The sequence below is a fragment of the Lucilia sericata genome, unplaced genomic scaffold, assembly GCF_015586225.1.
Source record: "Lucilia sericata isolate MDLA Ls3-8-SP2 unplaced genomic scaffold, ASM1558622v1 Contig001209F_arrow, whole genome shotgun sequence".
NCBI lineage: Eukaryota > Metazoa > Arthropoda > Insecta > Diptera > Calliphoridae > Lucilia > Lucilia sericata.
Window position 1 is genome coordinate 37,333 of NW_023995170.1, and position 24,949 is coordinate 62,281.

Genomic DNA, 24,949 nt, shown 5'->3' on the forward strand with positions numbered 1-24,949 from the left:
AGGCATAAACTAACTAACTAACTAACTAACTAACTAACTAACTAACTAACTAACTAACTAATACTACTAACTAACGAACTAACTAACTACTAACTAACTAACTAACTAACTAACTACTAACTAACTAACTAACTAACTAACTAACTAACTAACTAACTAACTAACTAACTAACTAACTAACTAACTACGAACTAACTAACTAACTAACTAACTACTAACTAACTAACTAACTAACTAACTAACTACTAACTACGAACCTAACTAACTAACTAACTAACTAACTAACTAACTAACCTAACTAACTAACTAACTAACTAACTAACTAACTAACTAACTACTAACAACTAACTAACTAACTAACTAACTAACTAACTAACTAACTAACTACTAACTAACTAACTAACTAACTAACTAACTAACTACTAACTAACTAACTAACTAACTAACTAACTAACTAACTAACTAACTAACTAACTAACTACTAACTACTAACTAACTAACTAACTAACTAACTAACTAACTAACTAACTAACTACTAACTAACTACTAACTAACTAACTAACTAACTAACTAACTAACTAACTACTAACAACTACTAACTAACCTAACTAACTAACTAACTAACTAACTACACTAACTAACTAACTAACTAACTAACTAACTAACTAACTAACTAACTAACTAACTAACTAACTAACTAACTAACTAACTACTAACTAACTAACTAACTAACTACTAACTAACTAACTACAACTAACTAACTAGCTAGCTAACTAACTAACTACTAACTAACTAGCTACTAACTACTACTACTAACTATTACCTAACTAAATAAATAACTAACTAACTATTGACACAGACATTTTAGTTGCCATAAAACTTTATTATATCGAATATCGCTACTATACTGGTATTTTGCAGCGAGTAATGAACGTTAAAGTCATTTTCTGATAAACACTTTATATGGGGTATTCTGATCCTCACAAAATGTTATGAAATATTTTGGTAGTTATAAAACCTGTTTTTTCTCGAATTTTATCGCTATACTGGTATTCAGGTTCAATTACGGACCGATCCTCAAAAATATTAACAAACTCATTTTGGCTCCTATAAAACTTTGTTATGTCAAATTTCATCCTTATTATGTTATGAGCGTAGAAGTAATTTTCTTAAGTGCACCTTGTATGGGGACCAGGTGAAATCGTAGACCGATATTTCCAATTATCAATACCAAACATACTGCGTCAATAAAAAACATTTAGGCAAAATCGCAGTTCTCTAGTTCCTTTCTTGTGTTTTCAGCAGACAGACAGACATGACAAGATCGTCATAGAATCTAAAAACGACCCAGAAAATTTACATATATTTATTATTTTATGTGTCTTAGACGGATATTTTAATGTGTTACAAACGTAATGACAAAATCAATATACCACCCATCTTTTGTGATAGTGGGTATAAAAATACTCTTACTTTTTTAGGCTAATATAAAGGAAAGAGAGAAAGGAGGGTAAGAAAAAAACAAAATTTTAAATGTATACACTTAACAAAAATAATTTTAAGCTATAAATCACCATGAAGTTCGTAAAATAAAAGATTATAAATAAAGAAAAAATAAGTGTGATATATTATCGACTGTAACGAATCTTATTGACCCTACCTTCACCTAACTATGTATGTATATATTGATCAATTCATCATCGTTAAGGAAATTAGAAATTGGAAATACCTTTCAGTTGATGTGGATAATGTCAACATAAAGAACTTAATATTTGTGATATTGCAACATATTTTTAAAAATTGTACTTTAAATCGGCTCATTTAACATATCTGATACAAAAACTGAAATGATGATGGATCTTACAAAATCTAATAAAAAAAATTCAGAACATATATATATTTTAAGAGGAAAACTAATTGTTAAAATTGCAAATGGAATAAGAAACTACCTATAACCTTATCACTATATAGCAGACTCAGCAACAGCAGTGTCAGTGGCTGCGATTGTATAAACACAAAATCAAGGTCATTTTAGTCATCAAATTTTTCGAAAAATAAAAGCCAAATAAACAGCACCAAACAGTCAGCAATAGCAACAATATCAAGATGAAATCAAACAGCAACAAGAAATAGCAGCAAAGTAACAACATCATCACTCAAAAACACACACACACTCAATGTTATGGAGAGCACTATGGGGGTGAAATTGTGAATGCCATAGATATGGAAAATTAAACAACTAACGATACTTATTATGAAAACAGACTATATAGTCAGAACCCAATTCCAGAATTACCTTTTTTAGGACTAAACAGTTCGTTCCTGATAACAGCGAATCTTGCAAAAATTTACTTCAAAATATTTGTCTAATTCTCCATAAAATAAGGATCCAGATAATAAGTTCCAGATTTACTTCCTTCACGGGTTAGTAGTGAATGTAAACACTTTAATTTTTCCCTCTTCACAGGCCATTGTGCAATATATGTAGCAAATAATCGACAAAAAAAAGCTTTTACAGGCAGTCAGCAGAAAACACACACATCCATTCACAACACATCAAATGCAGAAAGCCAAAAATAATACAAATACAGTAGCAGTGGCAGTAATATGAAAATAATATCCTTTTAAAACTTAAAGAATTTTAATTTCCAGCTATATGATGTAAGTTGTTGTAAGCAGCTCATGCTGTTGGTTGGCAATGTCTGTGCAAGAATCTGCAACAGAAACTGAAGTACTGAAGTCAAGTTTGTATGATTATTACGTTTTGTTTTTTTTTTTTTAATAATTTTTTATGCCAACATTTTATGGTTTGTTAATTTAAGCGAAATAAATTACTATTTGTTGTTATACAACAAGGAGTATGTCAGTGGGTTGCTTTATAAGACTTTTATGTTTTATTTTCATTTCATTTTTATAATCATTTTTGTAATAATTTTTTGCGCTGCATTAGTTAGTGTAATTTTACTTATGAAATTTTTCTTTTCATTTCAATGTTTTGCTTAATGGGTTTGACTGTTTAAGGACTTTTCGTTTCTTCTTTGTTTTTCGTTGTAGAAAAATTGGCTATAATTGTAGAAACATATTTCAATTTCATTTCAATTTGTGCTTTTTTCAACAATTATTTCATTTTTCTATTTATTTTATTCCTTGTTGCAATGGCTTAAATAAATGAGCCATGAAAATAAAGGTTTTGTATTTTTTTCTTCTTGCGGTGAAGTTTAAAAATATAGCAAACTTGAGAAACAATTTTTGCTGCTTTAGGAAATAATGTTCTTTTTTTCTTTTAGATTTTAAACTGATAGGAATTAAATTCTTTTGATAGGAGCCACAACCACCCTGGTAAAAGGGAAAAATTTATGATTTTTATAAGATCTGTTTAAATTTACCACCTGGATAACAATCTTGTAGTAGAATAGTGATGGCTTTGACTCAATGTCATTTGTCAGACAGTGAAGCACAGACTCTGCAGGCTCACTCAGAGATCTGTTGTGCTGTTCAGAAGTCACTTGCAGTAATGGAACGATGGATAGGAACGAGAGCAGGATGAGAACTGAACTAGAAACTGAACTAGAACTGAACTAGAATGACTGAACTGAACTAGAACTGAACTAGAACTGAACTAGAACTGAACTAGAACTGAACTAGAACTGAACTAGAACTGAACTAGAACTGAACTAGAACTGAACTAGAACTGAACTAGAACTGAACTAGAACTGAACTAGAACTGAACTAGAACTGAACTAGAACTGAACTAGAACTGAACTAGAACTGAACTAGAAACGAACTAGAACTGAACTAGAACTGAACTAGAACTGAACTAGAACTGAACTAGAACTGAACTAGAACTGAACTAGAACTGAACTAGAACTGAACTAGAACTGAACTAGAACTGAACTAGAACTGAACTAGAACTGAACTAGAACTGAACTAGAACTGAACTAGAACTGAACTAGAACTGAACTAGAAACTGAACTAGAACTGAACTAGAACTGAACTAGAACTGAACTAGAACTGAACTAGAACTGAACTAGAACTGAACTAGAACTGAACTAGAACTGAACTAGAACTGAACTAGAATGAACTAGAACTGAACTAGAACTGAACTAGAACTGAACTAGAACTGACTAGACTGAACTAGAACTGAACTAGAACTGAACTAGAAACTGAACTAGAACTGAACTAGAACTGAACTAGAACTGAACTAGAACTGAACTAGAACTGAACTAGAACTGAACTAGAAACTGAACTAGAACTGAACTAGAACTGAACTAGAACTGAACTAGAACTGAACTAGAACTGAACTAGAAACTGAACTAGAACTGAACTAGAACTGAACTAGAACTGAACTAGAACTGAACTAGAAACTGACACTAGAACTGAACTAGAACTGAACTAGAACTGAACTAGAACTGAACTAGAACTGAACTAGAACTGAACTAGAACTGAACTAGAACTGAACTAGAACTGAACTAGAATGAACTAGAACTGAACTAGAACTGAACTAGAACTGAACTAGAAACTGAGCTAGAACTGAACTAGAACTGAACTAGAACTGAAACTAGAACTGAACTAGAACGGAACTAGAACTGAACTAGAACTGAACTGAACTGAACTAGAACTGAACTAGAACTGAACTAGAACTGAACTAGAAACTGAACTAGAACTGAACTAGAACTGAACTAGAACTGAACTAGAACTGAACTAGAAACTGAACTAGAACTGAACTAGAACTGAACTAGAACTGAACTAGAACTGAACTAGAACTGAACTAGAACTGAACTAGAACTGAACTAGAACTGAACTAGAACTGAACTAGAACTGAACTAGAACTGAACTAGAACTGAACTAGAACTCCTTAGAATGAATAAGATCGAGGTTTAAATGATGGTGCGTTTTCTTAGTGGACATACAGGTTTAGGGGTACAACTGTGAATGTCTCTGTCATTGCCAGGATTTGATTGGAAAATTCCAAAAAAAATACATCCATTAAACTACAGTTACAGGTTTTTCTACCAACTTTTTCCATGAAAAGAAGAATAAAGAATACAATAATAAAATGCAAAAATGTATCTTTAGTTTACCAATATTTATGTCAATCTAATATTTATTAAATTCCCAATTTAAAACTTTTCCTTCTCCCCCATAAACCAATCAATTAACACAGATTTTCCAAACAACAAAACCAAAACCCCACAGAAAAACGATACTTCCTCTACAGAAAAACGACAGATATTACCACAAACTATATAACCACAATATCATTTACCTTTATAACTACAATCTTAAAGGCTTCAGCAAAAAAAAAAGAACAAATAAACATAACATATTTCCATAAACATTCTTTTAACTACACAACCAAAGTATGTAAAATGTAACTTTTTAACTTCAACAAAAAGTCCGTAAAGACATAGTCAATTTTAAGTAATTTTAACTTTTCTTAAAGCGTAAAGTAGATTTTTAACTCATTTACCGCTGTTTTAATAAGCTTCTTAAAAATTAAAGGATATACAGAGGAGGTAAACAGGAACAAGAGTAATAAACACTCTTTTGTAGAAGTAGTAGTGGTAGTAGTGGCAGTGACGGAACACTTGTATGTTTGTATATTATGCATAAATTAGCGTCAAAAACATTGTTGACACAAAAAGTATTTAAATTATTTTCATTACAATAATTAAAAAAGAAAAAAATGTAAAACAAAAAATGACAACAGCAAGAAGAACGAAAGAAATCACATAAACAGGCACACATGTTGAAAAACTTTTTGACTCCACATGAGAATATACACGCTCGCATGAGGAAGTATATACATAAATTGTTGGGTGAGGTAAAAAGTTAATTCGTTTTGTATACTTATACAGTAAAACACGAAAAAATATAACCACATACGGACACTACTACGTGATAAAAGTCCATAATAAAAAGTATACCTCCTAGTTTTACCCAAATTCATGCTCTTTTTTTACGGACCTCTAAAGATTTTGGGCCTCGGTGTAATTTTTGCAAAAAAAAAAGGTGATCATTTTCACAGGCTCATACCTTGCAAACCGTTCGGAATTTTTATTTGCTCCCTCAGGTAAATTTGTAGCTCTTGTCATAAAGAACAACAATTATATTAAAATAAAATCAAAAAAGTTTATTATCAAGTTTGTAATCGCAAAAATCTAAAAAGTATAGATTTTTTACTTCAAGTGCTTCTCTAAGTTAAGCGTATACTTAATATTTATAATATCAATAAATCATTAACACGTATACGTACAGGTCCCTTAATAAAAGCTGTGCAATTTCACAATGTCAAATATTCCACTTGAGTTAGGTACATAGTTAGTTAGTTAGTTAGTTAGTTAGTTAGTTAGTTAGTTAGTTAGTTAGTTAGTTAGTTAGTTAGTTAGTTAGTTAGTTAGTTAGTTAGTTAGTTAGTTAGTTAGTTAGTTAGTTAGTTAGTTAGTTAGTTAGTTAGTTAGTTAGTTAGTTAGTTAGTTAGTTAGTTAGTTAGTTCGTTAGTTAGTTAGTTAGTTAGTTAGTTAGTAGTTAGTTAGTAGTTAGTTAGTTTAGGTTAGTTAGTTAGTTAGTTAGTAGTTAGTTAGTTAGTAGTAGTTAGTTGTTAGTAGTTAGTTAGTTAGTTAGTTACTTAGTTAGTTAGTTAGTTAGTTAGTTAGTTAGTTAGTTAGTTAGTTAGAGTTAGTTAGTTAGTATTAGTTAGTTAGTTAGTTAGTTAGTTAGTTAGTTAGTTAGTTAGTTAGTTAGTTAGTTAGTTAGTTAGTTAGTTAGTTAGTTAGTTAGTTAGTTAGTTAGTTAGTAGTTAGTTAGTAGTTAGTAGTTAGTTAGTTCGTAGTTAGTTAGGTTAGTTAGTTAGTTAGTTAGTTAGTTAGTTAGTTAGTTAGTTAGTTAGTTAGTTAGTTAGTTAGTTAGTTAGTTAGTTAGTTAGTTAGTTAGTTAGTGTTAGTTAGTTAGTTAGTTAGTTAGTTAGTTAGTTAGTTAGTTAGTTAGTTAGTTAGTTAGTAGTTAGTTAGTAGTTAGTTAGTTAGTTAGTTAGTTAGTAGTAGTTAGTTAGTTAGTTAGTTAGTTAGTTCGTTAGTTAGTTAGTTAGTTAGTTAGTTAGTTAGTTAGTTAGTTAGTTAGTTGTTAGTAGTAGTTAGTTAGTAGTAGTTAGTTAGTTAGTTAGTTAGTTAGGTAGTTAGTTAGTTAGTAGTAGTTAGTTAGAGTTAGTTAGTTAGTTAGTTAGTAGTTAGTTAGTTAGTTAGTAGTTAGTTAGTTAGTTAGTTAGTAGTTAGTTAGTTAGTTAGTTAGTTAGTTAGTTAGTTAGTTAGTTAGTAGTTAGTTAGTAGTTAGTTAGTTAGTTAGTTAGTTAGTAGTTAGTTAGTAGGTAGTTAGTTAGTTAGTAGTTAGTTTAGTTAGTAGTTAGTTAGTTAGTTAGTTAGTTAGTTAGTTAGTAGTAGTTAGTAGTTAGTTAGTTAGTTAGTTAGTTAGTAGTTAGTTAGTTAGTTAGTTAGTTAGTTAGTTAGTTAGTTAGTTAGTTAGTTAGTAGTAGTTAGTTGTTAGTTAGTTAGTTAGTTAGTAGTAGTTAGTAGTTAGTAGTAGTTAGTTAGTTAGTTAGTTTGACATTTTAGTTATTTAGTTAGACATTTAAACGTTTAGTTTCACGAAAAAAAAATCGGTTTTTAAAAAACAGTACCTGTATCTAATCTAACGGCCACCAAATATAAATACTTTTTCTTTGGTAAGTTATCACAAGAGTTTGCAAATCCCATATATTGTTCTTCACTTTTATGTGATGATCACCCCTGTGACAATATGATTTTCCTAGCTCAAAACTGCGGGCGAGACTTTGGCTTTTACCCCTACCCAACATCATGCAGAAGTTTCTTAGTTACATACATTCACAGAAACCTCAACAATCTCTAAAGAATATATTTTTGTGTTGATGACAAAAATTTCCGGTAAATTACAAGAAAAATAGAAAAAACTAAACATGACAACAAGAACAAAAATAAATAAATAAATTTATATGATAATAAAGCAGTGTGTGTATATAAAATATACAATATTATATTACCAACACACACATGCTCAAACATTTAGACTTCTTTAGCGTTACCTAAGTATAACCTGTATCCTTTTTCATCTACCATCAAGGTGGGTGTTTTACTCACTTTAAAGTAAGTTCTATTTCAGTAAGAAGATGTGTGAGGTTGTGTACTCATACGTACATTTTCATATGTGTATAAAAGCCGCATCAAAATGAGAAAACAAAAAACTGTGTATATAAAGAGAACAACAGTAAAGCCTTAAGGGAATATAAAGGATACTCACGTTACGACTACTCGAAATTATAATAACAAAAATAACAGAAGCAACAATATCTTGAAAATATTTCCAGAGAGTATAACACTATATGTAGAAACAACTAAAAACATCAGTTATATGTCTTGGTTAAAAAATATAAAAAAATAATAAAATGCCTTCTAGGATTATACTACAAATTGTAGCTATTTAGCTGCATATAGACATGTACTTGTACTACTTCTATTTATCCATCTGTCCTTTCATCGAAGCCAACGTCTGTTTACCTGTCTGGGGTTAAAAAGGTGTTATGGTGTTAAACTCGTAGTGAGTGTGTGTGTTCTACTTTCTTCCTGTTACAATTCATTGTGAAAATATTTACAAAAATTCATTAAGTCCTTAGAGATTTTACATTTTATTATTTTTTTTCATATGGAACAAGTACAATAACTATGGCAACAAAAACAACAAACAACAAGTAGGAACAAAAACTTTTAAAGTGGTATTATATAGATGGAATGTCATCATATGGTATTTAAACAACTGACATTAAAATTATACCACACTTACGTTCGGGACAGTTGGGGATGGAAATATAGTACAAGGTGGGGAAATGAACACGAATTTGATTTCGGAAAACTTATTTTAATAAGTCCCACACAATCAGTTAACATTAAAAATTTACAATACATTAAATTCAACTGATAATTATACAGGTCGACAATATTTGAAGAAAGTCAAGTTGGTATAAGTTATACTTTTCTAAAGAATTGAGCCTCCAAATCAGACGGATGGTCAGACACCGTTACATGGACTCAGATAATGATTTTGAGTCGATTTTAATATATTCTGGTAGGTGTGGATCCAATGTTTATGCTCATTATAAAAATCTTCATTTTATAATTTCAAGTGGAAAGTTTTACATTATGGAATTGCACTGCTTTTATTAACGACACCTGTACGTATACGTGTTAATGATTTATTGATATTACAAATATTAAGTATACGCCTAATTTAGAGCAACACAGATGCCTTCATAAAAAAGTGCATGACTTTGGGAAAAACCTGAACACACGGTACTTTTTTGGACTTTTATCTGTGTTATTAAAATTAGCTGAAATCTCCTAGAGAAGATATCAAAGGTCTCATTTTCTCTGGAGCTACCTTAAGCACAAGTGTCTGGATATTTACCCCAAGTTTGGTAATCATCACACTTTACTGTGTCTTTGGTTCAGTAAGCTGAAATCTCCTAGAGATGATATTAAAGTTCTCATTTTTCTGGAGCTACAGAAAGCATGAGTGTCTAGACATTTCCCCATGTTTGGTAATCATCACACTATTACTGTTGGCAAATTGACAAAACAATTCAGCTCACATTCATCCGATGACTCCTACTGCCATTTTCGTAAACCGTTAAGAAAACTACAGACAGTTTTGTAGGTATTTGAATTACAGAGACAGACCATAACATACAAAAGCTGAACACGATTTCTTCAATTTTTGTAGAAAAATATAGCGATTTCCAGATATTTCTTATAACTAAAATAAATAAGTGATTATTTTGTTGTTATACCTTCTCTTTTAATATTTCACTTAATTTAAAACTTTTTTTTTTCTCTTTATCAAATTTGTTTTTGGGCATAATAACTTTTTACCCCCTACTGTCAATATGAATAATTTTAATATATGTAGATGAAAAAGATTTACTGCCAGTACGTGTCTGTTGTACATAAACATCAATCTATTCTCAAAACTAAGTCTAATACAATGAAATGATGACGAAGACAACAACGACAGCGTCATCATCATCATTATCAACAGAAGCATCGTTATAATGAAGATTTTCCATTTAAGTAAAAATAAATGCCAACATAGGTGATTTTGCCTTATTTTCCCAGGCCATTTCTTTTTTTATTTTAATTTTAATATTTTCCATACATGCACAATAAACATAATTGTATGTCAGACATGTGTGCAAATATTTATCGAAATTATTTGGTATTTTGGTACAACTTTTCTACTTTTCCTACACATATTCTTACAACCAATATTTTTGGAAAATAATTTGCCTCCCAAAAGTAATTTGTTAGAAATTTTCCTGGTTCTTTTCTCTTTTCTTAGTATCATCGTGTCTGATAATGATTATTAGAGAAACTCAACAAAATAAGTAAAAAAAGATTTTTTATTGAGAAGAATAAATGTAAAAATATAAAAAGAAAGTAAAGTTGTCAAGAGACTAAAATTGAAATTGATGAATTTTCTTCCTTACTACTTAAGAATTTCATTCATTTTTTTCTTTTCAATTTCAAATAAATACTTTTATTTTTGTTTGATTTCAAGGTAACAATGGGGGTGGGAACTGACGGTTTTAGCAAGCGTTTCATGTAGAGTTAAAAATGTTAAATACTTAAAAAAAGTATTTATGGCAAATATTTAATTTATTTGGTAATTTGACTCTTGAAGAAAAGAATAAAAACTGTTGTTGAAAATCAAGAAATTTAACGAAATTAATCTGTTCTATTTTTGGTAGCAGCTTAGAATTTATTTTGTTGAATGTCAAAAAGCTCTTGGCTTAAATTGGTGTTTTTCCATAAAATTGTAAAGGGAAATTCATTATATTTAAAAAAGGGGAAATGAAGGATATTATGCACATTTAACCAACCAAACAACCAAACAACCAACAACCATCAACTAACTAACTAACTAACTAACTAACTAACTAACTAACTACTAACTAACTAACTAACTAACTAACTAACTAACTAACTAACTAACTAACTAACTAACTAACTAACTAACTAACTACTAACTACTAACTAACTAACTAACTAACTAACTAAACTAACTAACTAACTAACTAACTAACTAACTAACTAACTACTAACTAACTAACTAACTAACTAACTAACTAACTAACTAACTAACTAACTAACTAACTAACTACTAACTAACTAACTAACTAACTACTAACTAACTAACTAACTAACTAACTAACTAACTAACTAACTAACTAACTAACTAACTAACTAACTAACTAACTAACTAACTAACTAACTAACTAACTAACTAACTAACTAACTAACTAACTAACTAACTAACTAACTAACTAACTAACTAACTAACTACTAACTAACTAACTAACTAACTAACTAACTAACTAACTAACTAACTAACTACTACTAACTAACTAACTAACTAACTAACTAACTACTAACTACTAACTAACTAACTAACTAACTAACTAACTAACTAACTAACTAACTAACTAACTAACTAACTAACTAACTACTAACTAACTAACTAACTAACTAACTAACTACTAACTAACTAACTAACTACTACTAACTAACTAACTAACTAACTAACTAACTAACTAACTAACTAACTAACTAACTAACTAACTAACTAACTAACTAACTAACTAACTAACTAACTAACTAACTAACTAACTAACTAACTAACTAACTACTAACTAACTACTAACTAACTAACTAACTAACTAACTAACTAACTAACTAACTAACTAACGAACTAACTAACTAACTAACTAACTAACTAACTAACTAATAACTAACTAACTAACTAACTAACTAACTAACTAACTAACTAACTAACCTAACTAACTAACTAACTAACTAACTACTAACTAACTAACTAACTAACTAACTAACTAACTAACTAACTAACTAACTAACTAATACAACTAACTAACTAACTAACTAACTAACTAACTAACTAACTAACTAACTACTAACTAACTAACTAACTAACTAACTAACTAACTAACTACTAACTAACTAACTACTAACTAACTAACTAACTAACTAACTAACTAACTAACTACTACTAACTAACTAACTACTAACTAACTAACTAACTAACTAACTAACTAACTAACTAACTACTAACTAACTAACTAACTAACTAACTAACTAACTAACTAACTAACTAACTAACTAACTAACTAACTAACTAACTAACTAACTAACTACTAACTAACTAACTAACTAACTAACTAACTAACTAACTAACTAACTAACTACTAACTAACTAACTAACTAACTAACTAACTAACTAACTACTAACTAACTAACTAACTAACTAACTAACTAACTAACTAACTAACTAACTAACTAACTAACTAACTAACTAACTAACTAACTAACTAACTACTAACTAACTAACTAACTAACTAACTAACTAACTAACTAACTAACTAACTAACTAACTAACTAACTAACTAACTAACTAACTAACTAACTAACTAACTAACTAACTAACTACTAACTAACTAACTACTAACTAACTAACTAACTAACTAACTAACTAACTAACTAACTAACTAACTACTAACTACTAACTAACTAACTAACTAACTAACTAACTAACTAACTAACTGAACTAACTAACTAACTAACTAACGAACTAACTAACTAACTAACTATAACTAACTAACTAACATAACGAACTACTAACTAAACTCTAACTAACTAACTAACTACTAATACTAACTAACTAACTAACTAACTAACGAAACTAACTACTAACTCTAACTAACACAACTAAACCAACTAACTAACTAACTAACTAACTAACTACACTAACAACTAACTAACTAACTAACTAACTAACTAACCTACTAACTAACTAACTAACCAACTAACTAACTAACTAACTAACTAACGAACTACTAAAACTAACTAACTACTAACTAACTAACTAACTAACTAACTAACTAACTAACTAACTAACTAGAGCTAGATAGTTGCTAGAATTGTGTGAAAAAAAATGCTAGAAAAAGTGTTAACAAAAATAAGGTGTTTTTAATTTTAAAATATTAAAAATTTAAATTTTAAAATAAACTACATAAATACTTTTAGCTTAGTACGCAAATGGACCAACTCCACTTATTATAGGTTGATGTTTATAATAACTAGTTTTAGAGTTTGTCTATTCTTACTTTACCCCAAAAAGAGGATTTTTTATATGGCTCAATAATTATTCAATAATTTTTTTTTTTTTTTTTTTTTTTTTTTTGAATTTTTTAGATCGAAAGTAAACAACCAGATTCTGGAACTGCGACATTGCAACTAATAATATCGCCATTAATTCTCGAAACAGTTCTGTCGAAAAATGCTGTGATTAAAAAGTTCCGATGAAATCATTTCTTTCAATACTACCATTGTTACAAATATTTACATTGGGTTACTAGTCCACATTTTAAAAACAACTACTTCAAACCAGTAGAAAAGTATCTCGAATTTATTATAAGAAATTTTAGTTATAATTGACGGTTTCCAAAAATGTATCTCAATCTCAACAATCGCTGGAAAAATATCTAGTTCTAAAGAAGGTGTATATGTTCTTTAAAGCTTCTCTAGAACTATATCTGAGGATAGCAAACTCGAACTTAAATCATTAATTAAAGAAGTAGTTCCAGAAACGTTCCATTCAAATTGAGTTTACAATTATAATGATATTTTTAATTAAAAGTCTAAAGGGAAGACAAAAATAAAATCCTTTTTAAAGTAATTTTCTATGGGGGGTAGTGTGAGTTACCGACATATTCCACATGAAATTCGGTTGGAAGATTTACGTTCCTATAAAAGTTTCTTATGTCGAATTTAATAACTGTACAAGTTCTTTTTTAAGCCAGGAGGGTAGGGTCAATTACGGACCGATCATCATAAAATTTGGTTGAAGATTTTGACTCAAGTCGAATTTCATGAGTATACTCGTACTTTTAAAACAGGTATACCCATTAAATCTGTTTTTCGTTGTTCGTTTCTCAATAAAATTTCACTCACTAGCTCTTTCCGTTTGGATTCTATCGAGCTTTCATCAGACAAAAATATTCGATACCATTTATCGAAAAAATGGCGGGTGATATATACAAACAGATATCAGATACGGTAGCTAAAATACATTAAAATCAGTCGAATTAGTTTCAAAAGTTTTCACAAACATTTATTTCGTTGGCATGTGTATACCTTTTCACTCAAAATTTATCGGAAACTCTATGGACAACAAATATACCTAATTAATAAACAACTCAGGTGTTATTGCAAAATATGTTAATTAGCAATGACATCATATCATTATAAAGTTTTTTCACTCAGTACAATTAAAATTAACACACCACATGTAAAATTAACCTATTCAAATTAAAATTTCCACTGTATAATTTCGAAAGTTTATGAGAACGCATATAATTATTTACAAGCAAATTAATAATTAAATATTATAAATGCATTTTCACATCAACATTTCAATCATCAATATAAATGTTGAATTAGAAACGCAACAAAACATTCACAGCAGCTAAAACATTCACAGTTATTAAATCAATATTCCCTCGAGTCAATCATCAACTACAAAAACAATCGAATCTCTGCATGAGAAAACACCAACAACAACAATAATATGTTTAAATAATAAGTGTTTTTATTACGCACATTTTGGCTCAATAAAGTTATTATTAATTCATAAATTGTTGAGAAAATTAAAACATATTGTGTTGTTTGAAACACTACAAACAACAAAAATGTTGTTGATGAACAAATGAAATTTCAAATTATACTCTCAACAAGAGTGTCGAGGGAAAGAGTGGAACAGGAAATGAAAATCATATAGAAAATAACATCAAGTTGTTGCTGTTGCTTAATGATTCGAAATGGACAGTTAAATTAATGGTGTGAATGCAATAGACACATACATACACAAAAACTCACGGGCACAATTTATAAACTCAACAACAAAACCAAATCAAATACACAGTACTTATTTCGTATGAAGGTATATTTGGGGCCATTGCCCAATTTTTGGTCTAGTCTATAGTCCTAGCTCCTTAGATCTAGTCTATAGTCTAGTCTATAGTCTAGTCTATAGTCTAGTCTAGTCTAGTATAGTCTAGTCTATAGTCTAGTCTAGTCTATAGTCTAGTCTATAGTCTAGTCTATAGTCTAGTCTATAGTCTAGTCTATAGTCTAGTCTATAGTCTAGTCTATAGTCTAGTCTATAGTCTAGTCTAGTCTAGTCTATAGTCTAGTCTATAGTCTAGTCTATAGTCTAGTCTATAGTCTAGTCTATAGTCTAGTCTATAGTCTAGTCTATAGTCTAGTCTATAGTCTAGTCTATAGTCTAGTCTATAGTCTAGTCTATAGTCTAGTCTATAGTCTAGTCTATAGTCTAGTCTATAGTCTAGTCTATAGTCTAGTCTATAGTCTAGTCTATAGTCTAGTCTATAGTCTAGTCTATAGTCTAGTCTATAGCCTAGTCTATAGTCTAGTCTATAGTCTAGTCTATAGTCTAGTCTATAGTCTAGTCTATAGTCTAGTCTATAGCTAGTCTATAGTCTAGTCTATAGTCTAGTCTATAGTCTAGTCTATAGTCTAGTCTATAGTCTAGTCTATAGTCTAGTCTATAGTCTAGTCTATAGTCTAGTCTATAGTCTAGTCTATAGTCTAGTCTATAGTCTAGTCTATAGTCTAGTCTATTCAGTCTATAGTCTAGTCTATAGTCTAGTCTATAGTCTAGTCTATAGTCTAGTCTATAGTCTAGTCTATAGTCTAGTCTATAGTCTAGTCTATAGTCTAGTCTATAGTCTAGTCTATAGTCTAGTCTATAGTCTAGTCTATAGTCTAGTCTATAGTCTAGTCTATAGTCTAGTCTATAGTCTAGTCTATAGTCTAGTCTATAGTCTAGTCTATAGTCTAGTCTATAGTCTAGTCTATAGTCTAGTCTATAGTCTAGTCTATAGTCTAGTCTATAGTCTAGTCTATAGTCTAGTCTATAGTCTAGTCTATAGTCTAGTCTATAGTCTAGTCTATAGTCTAGTCTATAGTCTAGTCTATAGTCTAGTCTATAGTCTAGTCTATAGTCTAGTCTATAGTCTAATCTATAGTCTAGTCTATAGTCTAGTCTATAGTCTAGTCTATAGTCTATAGTCTAGTCTATAGTCTAGTCTATAGTCTAGTCTATAGTCTAGTCTATAGTCTAGTCTATAGTCTAGTCTATAGTCTAGTCTATAGTCTAGTCTATAGTCTAGTCTATAGTCTAGTCTATAGTCGTCTATAGTCTAGTCTATAGTCTAGTCTATAGTCTAGTCTATAGTCTAGTCTATAGTCTAGTCTATAGTCTAGTCTATAGTCTAGTCTATAGTCTAGTCTATAGTCTAGTCTATAGTCTAGTCTATAGTCTAGTCTATAGTCTAGTCTATAGTCTAGTCTATAGTCTAGTCTATAGTCTAGTCTAGTCTAGTCTATAGTCTAGTCTATAGTCTAGTCTATAGTCTAGTCTAGTCTATAGTCTAGTCTATAGTCTAGTCTATAGTCTAGTCTATAGTCTAGTCTATAGTCTAGTCTATAGTCTAGTCTATAGTCTAGTCTATAGTCTAGTCTATAGTCTAGTCTATAGTCTAGTCTATAGTCTAGTCTATAGTCTAGTCTATAGTCTAGTCTATAGTCTAGTCTATAGTCTAGTCTATAGTCTAGTCTATAGTCTAGTCTATAGTCTAGTCTATAGTCTAGTCTATAGTCTAGTCTATAGTCTAGTCTATAGTCTAGTCTATAGTCTAGTCTTAGTCTAGTCTATAGTCTAGTCATAGTCTAGTCTATAGTCTAGTCTATAGTCTAGTCTATAGTCTAGTCTATAGTCTAGTCTATAGTCTAGTCTATAGTCTAGTCTATAGTCTAGTCTATAGTCTAGTCTATAGTCTAGTCTATAGTCTAGTCTATAGTCTAGTCTATAGTCTAGTCTATAGTCTAGTCTATAGTCTAGTCTATAGTCTAGTCTATAGTCTAGTCTATAGTCTAGTCTATAGTCTAGTCTATAGTCTAGTCTATAGTCTAGTCTATAGTCTAGTCTATAGTCTAGTCTATAGTCTAGTCTATAGTCTAGTCTATAGTCTAGTCTATAGTCTAGTCTATAGTCTAGTCTATAGTCGTCTATAGTCTAGTCTATAGTCTAGTCTATAGTCTAGTCTATAGTCTAGTCTATAGTCTAGTCTATAGTCTAGTCTATAGTCTAGTCTATAGTCTAGTCTATAGTCTAGTCTATAGTCTAGTCTATAGTCTAGTCTATAGTCTAGTCTATAGTCTAGTCTATAGTCTAGTCTATAGTCTAGTCTATAGTCTAGTCTATAGTCTAGTCTATAGTCTAGTCTATAGTCTAGTCTATAGTCTAGTCTATAGTCTAGTCTATAGTCTAGTCTATAGTCTAGTCTATAGTCTAGTCTATGTCTAGTCTATAGTCTAGTCTATAGTCTAGTCTATAGTCTAGTCTATAGTCTAGTCTATAGTCTAGTCTATAGTCTAGTCTATAGTCTAGTCTATAGTCTAGTCTATAGTCTAGTCTATAGTCTAGTCTATAGTCTAGTCTATAGTCTAGTCTATAGTCTAGTCTATAGTCTAGTCTATAGTCTATCTATAGTCTAGTCTATAGTCTAGTCTATAGTCTAGTCTATAGTCTAGTCTATAGTCTATAGTCTATCTATAGTCTAGTCTATAGTCTAGTCTATAGTCTAGTCTATAGTCTAGTCTATAGTCTAGTCTATAGTCTAGTCTATAGTCTAGTCTATAGTCTAGTCTATAGTCTAGTCTATAGTCTAGTCTATAGTCTAGTCTATAGTCTAGTCTATAGTCTAGTCTATAGTCTAGTCTATAGTCTAGTCTATAGTCTAGTCTATAGTCTAGTCTATAGTCTAGTCTATAGTCTAGTCTATAGTCTAGTCTATAGTCTAGTCTATAGTCTAGTCTATAGTCTAGTCTATAGTCTAGTCTATAGTCTAGTCTATAGTCTAGTCTATAGTCTAGTCTATAGTCTAGTCTTTAGTCTAGTCTATAGCTTACTCTATGATCAGAATGGTACAGTTAATAACACATCAGTTCGGTAACGATATATTTTAAATGAATTACGCTATAATTCAATTTCAAGATGGCAATTTACTTTTTGGAGCCTCCCTATTACTCCTATTTTAATATATGTATGCGTGCGAATGACTGAACATTGAGCAATTATAGATATTATTGTAATTATTGTTGTTGCTGCTATAGTAGTTATTGTTTTAGTTGTTGTTCAATTAAAGGTTATCAATTACACTGCTTGGACAAGAACAATTGAAATGTGTAAAATAGTTATAAACGTTTTTCAGAGTGTATATATGTGAGTACAGTGTGTGGTCACATTAAGTGTGATGAAAAAAATACTATTTAATTAGTTTAAACTAGAAATGCTCTATAAACTAGTGAGAAGTGAAGGGGAATTGAAAGTTGTTGATACTAAAGGTTCCACAGAGATTTGTTGCAGATAATTCTTAGGCCATTTTTTTATCCAAATTGAAATGTGGACATCAGTCAGATCAGTAGTATACCTCTAGCGTAGGTATCACTAAGACCACCTGATTGGACTCAACTGTAGTCTTTCTAAAATGCTATCTAAATCAACATAATCTAGTCAATCTCATAATTTCATTCTTAATCAAATTTCAGCCTTAATCAAAAAAATTTCCTTGGCCATATACTTTATGCTTTTAACGTGTATTGTATTTAATTTAAACAAATATTAGATCAATCAATTGAATTTTAAGTGTGACACGTCGTACAGTAATTAATTATTAAAAGATAATAATAATGGACAAGTTCTGTTTTGTTTCGATTCACTTCTTATCCTGTTTAAACACATACACACACACACACTCACATACAAATAAAACCATTCAGGGAATTGTAAGGATTTCAATTCAATTGCCAGGCATTTGTTATTATAAGAATATTAAATAATAATTTACTTAAAATAGTTTAGAACGCGATATATTGGAAGATTAATTAAGTATTAATTTAATTAACGTGTTACCTTTAAGAAGGAATCCTTGAGGGTTAAATGAAGAATTAGTGGATTTGTTAGTTTATCTGAAAATAAGAAAATTTGTATGAGTTAAGTTTTTTTGCTTAATTATTGGAATAATTTAGAATTTCAGTAACTATTTTAACAAATAAATTGAAAAAGTACAAATAATGGAAAAACGGGAAATTTAGTTTGATTCAAAGTCATTTAAAACGAAAACGAAAACAACGAAATTTATTTACAGTTATCTTTCTCTCCAATATTACAGTAATATTTTTGCAAAATAAAAACCAATTTAAACCAATTTCCTTTTCCCATCGACCTAAACTAAACTCAAAAATTTAATCTCCTATAAATCTCCCAACATTTCTCCATTTACAAATGATAATCATTTGTCACCTGAACTAATTAAATATGGTAGCTAAAGCTTAACCCCTTTTACACTTTCGACATTAATTGCAGTCGACACTGTAGACACAATTTAATTAGAAAAAATAATTTTTAATCAAATAAACTTGATTTATGAAACACAGGCAAATTATAAAGTCATTTCAACAGTTAAGCTATGCTTTACATTTACAGTCAAATTTTTAAGTTTAAGAGGGGACTAAAAATAACATTATGACAAAATACAATTTACAGTTCATTTAATTTGAAAAATAAGCAGATTAGTTAATACAAATGACAAAATAGTTAAACATAGACAAACAAACAAGCACACAAACGGTCGTAAAATAATAAATTGTAACGCGTTTATAACGTTGGGGCATAACAAGCGCTTATAAGCATTAATACTCAAACCAATTATATCTAATAGATAACTATATAAATATATGTATATGCACAGTGGTATAATTTAGGGGAAAAAGTATTGAAGTATTTTAAGTGATTACTCTTCCTGCACTCACTTGAATAATTCTCGATTATACATATATTAAAATAGGAGTAACATATATTAAAATAGGAGTAATAGGGAGGCTCCAAAAAGTAAATTGCCATCTTGAAATTGAATTATAGCGTAATTCATTTAAAATATATCGTTACCGAACTGATGTGTTATTAACTGTACCATTCTGATCATAGAGTAAGCTATAGACTAGACTAAAGACTAGACTATAGACTAGACTATAGACTAGACTATAGACTAGACTATAGACTAGACTATAGACTAGACTATAGACTAGACTATAGACTAGACTATAGACTAGACTATAGACTAGACTATAGACTAGTCTATAGTCTAGTCTATAGTCTAGTCTATAGTCTAGTCTATAGTCTAGTCTATAGTCTAGTCTATAGTCTAGTCTATAGTCTAGTCTATAGTCTAGTCTATAGTCTAGTCTATAGTCTAGTCTATAGTCTAGTCTATAGTCTAGTCTATAGTCTAGTCTATAGTCTAGTCTATAGTCTAGTCCTATAGTCTAGTCTATAGTCTAGTCTATAGTCTAGTCTATAGTCTAGTCTATAGTCTAGTCTATAGTCTAGTCTATAGTCTAGTCTATAGTCTAGTCTATAGTCTAGTCTATAGTCTAGTCTATAGTCTAGTCTATAGTCTAGTCTATAGTCTAGTCTATAGTCTAGTCTATAGTCTAGTCTATAGTCTAGTCTATAGTCTAGTCTTAGTCTAGTCTATAGTCTAGTCTATAGTCTAGTCTATAGTCTAGTCTAGTCTATAGTCCTAGTCTATAGTCTAGTCTATAGTCTAGTCCTTTAGTCTAGTCTATAGCTTACTCTATGATCAGAATGGTACAGTTAATAACACATCAGTTCGGTAACGATATATTTTAAATGAATTACGCTATAATTCAATTTCAAGATGGCAATTTACTTTTTGGAGCCTCCCTATTACTCCTATTTTAATATATGTATGCGTGCGAATGACTGAACATTGAGCAATTATAGATATTATTGTAATTATTGTTGTTGCTGCTATAGTAGTTATTGTTTTAGTTTGTTGTTCAATTAAAGGTTATCAATTACACTGCTTGGACAAGAACAATTGAAATGTGTAAAATAGTTATAAACGTTTTTCAGAGTGTATATATGTGAGTACAGTGTGTGGTCACATTAAGTGTGATGAAAAAAATACTATTTAATTAGTTTAAACTAGAAAATGCTCTATAAACTAGTGAGAAGTGAAGGGGAATTGAAAGTTGTTGATACTAAAGGTTCCACAGAGATTTGTTGCAGATAATTCTTAGGCCATTTTTTTATCCAAATTGAAATGTGGACATCAGTCAGATCAGTAGTATACCTCTAGCGTAGGTATCACTAAGACCACCTGATTGGACTCAACTGTAGTCTTTCTAAAATGCTATCTAAATCAACATAATCTAGTCAATCTCATAATTTCATTCTTAATCAAATTTCAGCCTTAATCAAAAAAATTTCCTTGGCCATATACTTTATGCTTTTAACGTGTATTGTATTTAATTTAAACAAATATTAGATCAATCAATTGAATTTTAAGTGTGACACGTCGTACAGTAATTAATTATTAAAAGATAATAATAATGGACAAGTTCTGTTTTGTTTCGATTCACTTCTTATCCTGTTTAAACACATACACACACACACACTCACATACAAATAAAACCATTCAGGGAATTGTAAGGATTTCAATTCAATTGCCAGGCATTTGTTATTATAAGAATAATAAATAATAATTTACTTAAAATAGTTTAGAACGCGATATATTGGAAGATTAATTAAGTATTAATTTAATTAACGTGTTACCTTTAAGAAGGAATCCTTGAGGGTTAAATGAAGAATTAGTGGATTTGTTAGTTTATCTGAAAATAAGAAAATTTGTATGAGTTAAGTTTTTTTGCTTAATTATTGGAATAATTTAGAATTTCAGTAACTATTTTAACAAATAAATTGAAAAAGTACAAATAATGGAAAAACGGGAAATTTAGTTTGATTCAAAGTCATTTAAAACGAAAACGAAAACAACGAAATTTATTTACAGTTATCTTTCTCTCCAATATTACAGTAATATTTTTGCAAAATAAAAACCAATTTAAACCAATTTCCTTTTCCCATCGACCTAAACTAAACTCAAAAATTTAATCTCCTATAAATCTCCCAACATTTCTCCATTTACAAATGATAATCATTTGTCACCTGAACTAATTAAATATGGTAGCTAAAGCTTAACCCCTTTTACACTTTCGACATTAATTGCAGTCGACACTGTAGACACAATTTAATTAGAAAAAATAATTTTTAATCAAATAAACTTGATTTATGAAACACAGGCAAATTATAAAGTCATTTCAACAGTTAAGCTATGCTTTACATTTACAGTCAAATTTTTAAGTTTAAGAGGGGACTAAAAATAACATTATGACAAAATACAATTTACAGTTCATTTAATTTGAAAAATAAGCAGATTAGTTAATACAAATGACAAAATAGTTAAACATAGACAAACAAACAAGCACACAAACGGTCGTAAAATAATAAATTGTAACGCGTTTATAACGTTGGGGCATAACAAGCGCTTATAAGCATTAATACTCAAACCAATTATATCTAATAGATAACTATATAAATATATGTATATGCACAGTGGTATAATTTAGGGGAAAAAGTATTGAAGTATTTTAAGTGATTACTCTTCCTGCACTCACTTGAATAATTCTCGATTATTATTAATATTTATAAATACTGAAAATGCTTTATTATTTCCCAGGAATCGTACAGTAAGTCCATATTTTTGAACCGCCACTTTCGTTAGGCAAAGATCGAGCATTGATCCTATTTTCTATTCTTGTCATATATTGAAGTTCTAAACTATGGTCAATACGATTAAGTTGGAGTGCCCCATTGATTCTTAAGTTATATCGAATTTAAAAGGGCTGATTTTGGAAGTTATGCCTTTAAATGTACATATTTTGATTTCCATGCTAAACACGAAACAGTCTGCGTGGGTCTTCACTTTGGGGAGGTTTTTCGGATGTTATGTTTATGTATATATCCTACTTTCAAACTAACTAACTAACTACTAACTAACTAACTAACTAACTAACTACTACTAACTAACTAACTAACTAACTAACTAACTAACTAACTAACTAACTAACTAACTAACTAACTAACTAACTAACTAACTAACTAACTAACTAACTAACTAACTAACTAACTAACTAAACTAACTAACTAACTAACTAACTAACTAACTAACTAACTAACTAACTAACTAACTAACTAACTAACTACTAACTAACTAACTACTAACTAACTAACTACAACTAACTAACTAACTACTAACTAACTAACTAACTAACTAACTAACTAACTAACTAACTAACTAACTAACTAACTAACTAACTAACTAACTAACTAACTAACTAACTAACTAACTAACTAACTAACTAACTAACTAACTAACTAACTAACTAACTAACTACTAACTAACTAACTAACTAACTAACTAACTAACTAACTACTAACTAACTAACTAACTAACTAACTAACTAACTAACTAACTAACTAACTAACTAACCACTAACTACTAACTAACTAACTAACTAACTAACTAACTAACTAACTAACTAACTAACTAACTAACTAACTAACTAACTAACTAACTAACTACTAACTAACTAACTAACTAACTACTAACTAACTAACTAACTAACTAACTAACTAACTAACTAACTAACTAACTAACTAACTAACAACTAACTAACTAACTAACTAACTAACTACTAACTAACTAACTAACTAACTAACTAACTAAACTAACTAACTAACTAACTAACTAACTAACTCTACTAACTAAACTAACTAACTAACTAACTACTACTACTAACTACTAACTAACTAACTAACTACTACTAACTAACTAACTAACTAACTAACTAACTAACTAACTACTAACTAACTAACTAACTAACTAACTAACTAACTAACTAACTAACTAACTAACTACTAACTAACTAACTAACTAACTAACTACTAACTAACTAACTAACTAACTAACTAACTAACTAACTAACTAACTAACTAACTAACGAACACTAACTAACTAACTAACTAACTAACTAACTACTACTACTAACTAACTAACTAACTAACTAACTAACTAACTAACTTACTAACTAACAGGTGACAAGCTGTTGTCAACAGGTGCCTTAGACGTATTCTAAGAAGTTTTTTGGGACTGTCTCAAATCTGCATCTTTGGAAATGTACTGATCAAGCTCACACGATGGCGAAATTTGTTTGGTTAGGTCTGTCCCGACAAATTCAAATTCAATAGCTAAGCCTCTTGAAGGCCTGGAAGACCTGCAAATACTTGGAGACGTCAGATATAAAACGATTTTTAGAAGTTTGGAGTTTTATGAAGTGAGATTAAAATAATGTGTTGTGATATACGCATAGTATATGGTCATATACTAATATTGTGCTCCTTTACTGATATATATAGCATAGTAAAATTACTTTTATGCCATCAACTTTTCCAAAACCATACCACCGTGAAGCCACGCAAATATAACGATAAACAAGTAATACTCTCAAATACTTTTATTTATGTACTACAAGCTAACCATAACCTTACACTTATTCATAGGCTTCCCCCCAAACCAAAACCTATAAAATGATAAAAGAGATAAATGTTGGCTGACAGCAAGTTACAAGGACAAAAATTTCGAATATTTCACTACTTTCTCACATTGTTAAAGATGGCGAAAATAAAATCAAATCAAGCAAATTGATGACAATGCGATAAGGCAACAAAATACATATAAATAAATCCGCTTAAATATTATGCGTACAAAAGTATGCATGTAAGAAGTGTGTGTGTGTGTTTGGGTTTA

The 24,949-nt window shown here is 29.6% G+C and overlaps 1 protein-coding gene across 1 annotated transcript in view; it reads right to left on the minus strand.

Moving 5' to 3' along the window:
* Window positions 1-19,131: 19,131 nt before the first annotated feature.
* Window positions 19,132-24,949, minus strand: part of LOC119610485 (cryptochrome-2) — a 62,702-nt gene continuing 56,884 nt past the window's right edge. The window contains exons 4-5 of the transcript XR_005231994.1: window positions 21,859-21,914; window positions 19,132-19,187 (exon numbers count right to left, since the gene is read on the minus strand). The gene's annotated coding sequence lies outside the window, so the exon portion shown is untranslated. The remainder of the gene's footprint in view (window positions 19,188-21,858; window positions 21,915-24,949) is intronic.